This window comes from Sardina pilchardus, chromosome 15 (assembly GCF_963854185.1).
Source record: "Sardina pilchardus chromosome 15, fSarPil1.1, whole genome shotgun sequence".
NCBI lineage: Eukaryota > Metazoa > Chordata > Actinopteri > Clupeiformes > Clupeidae > Sardina > Sardina pilchardus.
The window spans coordinates 24,789,206-24,791,705 of record NC_085008.1 but is presented as its reverse complement, the minus strand read 5'-3'; the positions used below and the strand labels follow the sequence as shown (position 1 = coordinate 24,791,705).

Here is a 2,500-nt window from a genome sequence, read left to right as displayed (position 1 = left end):
GAGTAGCAGTCCTCAAACCGCAAGGCGTCTCTGGAAGCGGAGGGAACAGCTGTATCAAAAAGCTTGCTCAAATTTGGTCGCCTCCAGACACTGCAAGCAGGGCGTGGCTCAGACTCCCAAGACTTGCAGCAAATGCGGAGAGGGACGTCGACGTTTGCTCACGAGGCCCTGATGAAAGGACAGGCTCGGTCTTCGAAAATCACAAGATAATGGCAGCGGTGGGATTTGAACCCACGCCTCCGGAGAGACTGGAGCCTAAATCCAGCGCCTTAGACCGCTCGGCCACACTACCCCCCGGGTGGAGGTCCTCAGAAGGGAAGAGTTCCTCGCTTCGGTCAGCGAGATGGCGGGCAACAGAAGTGTCACGACTGTGGTTTGAGGGTAAGGCCCAAGCCATCTCTTCTTGCGCTGCTGGTCATAATGGCAGCGGTGGAATTCGAACCCACGCCCCCGAAGAGACTGGAGCCTTAATCCAGCGCCTTAGACCGCTCGGCCACGCTACCGCAGTGGTGGCTCACCAATGAGGCGGGGCAATCTTACAGCAAGACCGGAGGCCCTAGGGAGGCAGCAAAGAGGACCTTAAAGAGAGGGTCGTTGCGTTGGCCGGGAATCGAACCCGGGTCAACTGCTTGGAAGGCAGCTATGCTAACCACTATACCACCAACGCCACACAGACAGGGGAAAAGCCTTCGCAACAAGGCTAAGCCAATGCAGGCCTGTCAGTCAGGCCCTTTGCAGTCCCGACATATTTTTCACTCTTGTGAAGCAGGCAGTTCAACAGACTGGCCTAGCCTTTGCTAGCTCAGCACAAGAGTAGCGGTCCTCAAACCGCAAGGCGTCTCTGGAAGCGGAGGCAACAGCTGTATCAAAAAGCTTGCTCAAATTTGGTCGCCTCCAGTCACTGCAAGCAGGGCGTGGCTCAGACTCCCAAGACTTGCAGCAAATGCGGAGAGGGACGTCGACGTTTGCTCACGAGGCCCTGATGAAAGGACAGGCTCGGTCTTCGAAAATCACAAGATAATGGCAGCGGTGGGATTTGAACCCACGCCTCCGGAGAGACTGGAGCCTAAATCCAGCGCCTTAGACCGCTCGGCCACACTACCCCACGGGTGGAGGTCCTCAGAAGGGAAGAGTTCCTCGCTTCGGTCAGCCAGATGGCGGGAAACAGAAGTGTCACGACTGTGGTTTGAGGGCAAGGCCCAAGCCATCTCTTCTTGCGCTGCTGGTCATAATGGCAGCGGTGGGATTCGAACCCACGCCCCCGAAGAGACTGGAGCCTTAATCCAGCGCCTTAGACCGCTCGGCCACGCTACCGCAGTGGTGGCTCACCAATGAGGCGGGGCAATCTTACAGCAAGACCGGAGGCCCTAGGGAGGCAGCAAAGAGGACCTTAAAGAGAGGGTCGTTGCGTTGGCCGGGAATCGAACCCGGGTCAACTGCTTGGAAGGCAGCTATGCTAACCACTATACCACCAACGCCACACAGACAGGGGAAAAGCCTTCGCAACAAGGCTAAGCCAATGCAGGCCTGTCAGTCAGGCCCTTTGCAGTCCCGACATATTTTTCACTCTTGTGAAGCAGGCAGTTCAACAGACTGGCCTAGCCTTTGCTAGCTCAGCACAAGAGTAGCGGTCCTCAAACCGCAAGGCGTCTCTGGAAGCGGAGGCAACAGCTGTATCAAAAAGCTTGCTCAAATTTGGTCGCCTCCAGACACTGCAAGCAGGGCGTGGCTCAGACTCCCAAGACTTGCAGCAAATGCGGAGAGGGACGTCGACATTTGCTCACGAGGCCCTGATGAAAGGACAGGCTCGGTCTTCGAAAATCACAAGATAATGGCAGCGGTGGGATTTGAACCCACGCCTCCGGAGACTGGAGCCTAAATCCAGCGCCTTAGACCGCTCGGCCACACTACCCCCCGGGTAGAGGTCCTCAGAAGGGAAGAGTTCCTCGCTTCGGTCAGCGAGATGGCGGGCAACAGAAGTGTCACGACTGTGGTTTGAGGGCAAGGCCCAAGCCATCTCTTCTTGCGCTGCTGGTCATAATGGCAGCGGTGGAATTCGAACCCACGCCCCCGAAGAGACTGGAGCCTTAATCCAGCGCCTTAGACCGCTCGGCCACGCTACCGCAGTGGTGGCTCACCAATGAGGCGGGGCAATCTTACAGCAAGACCGGAGGCCCTAGGGAGGCAGCAAAGAGGACCTTAAAGAGAGGGTCGTTGCGTTGGCCGGGAATCGAACCCGGGTCAACTGCTTGGAAGGCAGCTATGCTAACCACTATACCACCAACGCCACACAGACAGGGGAAAAGCCTTCGCAACAAGGCTAAGCCAATGCAGGCCTGTCAGTCAGGCCCTTTGCAGTCCCGACATATTTTTCACTCTTGTGAAGCAGGCAGTTCAACAGACTGGCCTAGCCTTTGCTAGCTCAGCACAAGAGTAGCGGTCCTCAAACCGCAAGGCGTCTCTGGAAGCGGAGGCAACAGCTGTATCAAAAAGCTTGCTC

The 2,500-nt window shown here is 56.8% G+C and overlaps 9 non-coding genes across 9 annotated transcripts; all 9 read right to left on the bottom strand.

The window, feature by feature from the left end:
- Window positions 1-210: 210 nt before the first annotated feature.
- On the bottom strand, window positions 211-292 carry trnal-uag (transfer RNA leucine (anticodon UAG)). The gene has a single exon. It is a non-coding gene; the product is annotated as a tRNA-Leu (tRNA).
- Window positions 293-421: 129 nt separating this feature from the next.
- On the bottom strand, window positions 422-503 carry trnal-aag (transfer RNA leucine (anticodon AAG)). The gene has a single exon. It is a non-coding gene; the product is annotated as a tRNA-Leu (tRNA).
- Window positions 504-595: 92 nt separating this feature from the next.
- On the bottom strand, window positions 596-667 carry trnag-ucc (transfer RNA glycine (anticodon UCC)). Its single transcript has one exon. It is a non-coding gene; the product is annotated as a tRNA-Gly (tRNA).
- A 354-nt stretch (window positions 668-1,021) lies between these two features.
- Window positions 1,022-1,103, bottom strand: trnal-uag (transfer RNA leucine (anticodon UAG)). Its single transcript has one exon. It is a non-coding gene; the product is annotated as a tRNA-Leu (tRNA).
- A 129-nt stretch (window positions 1,104-1,232) lies between these two features.
- On the bottom strand, window positions 1,233-1,314 carry trnal-aag (transfer RNA leucine (anticodon AAG)). The gene has a single exon. It is a non-coding gene; the product is annotated as a tRNA-Leu (tRNA).
- Window positions 1,315-1,406: 92 nt separating this feature from the next.
- On the bottom strand, window positions 1,407-1,478 carry trnag-ucc (transfer RNA glycine (anticodon UCC)). The gene has a single exon. It is a non-coding gene; the product is annotated as a tRNA-Gly (tRNA).
- A 354-nt stretch (window positions 1,479-1,832) lies between these two features.
- On the bottom strand, window positions 1,833-1,912 carry trnal-uag (transfer RNA leucine (anticodon UAG)). Its single transcript has one exon. It is a non-coding gene; the product is annotated as a tRNA-Leu (tRNA).
- Window positions 1,913-2,041: 129 nt separating this feature from the next.
- On the bottom strand, window positions 2,042-2,123 carry trnal-aag (transfer RNA leucine (anticodon AAG)). Its single transcript has one exon. It is a non-coding gene; the product is annotated as a tRNA-Leu (tRNA).
- A 92-nt stretch (window positions 2,124-2,215) lies between these two features.
- Window positions 2,216-2,287, bottom strand: trnag-ucc (transfer RNA glycine (anticodon UCC)). Its single transcript has one exon. It is a non-coding gene; the product is annotated as a tRNA-Gly (tRNA).
- Between the last annotated feature and the right edge of the window lie 213 nt (window positions 2,288-2,500).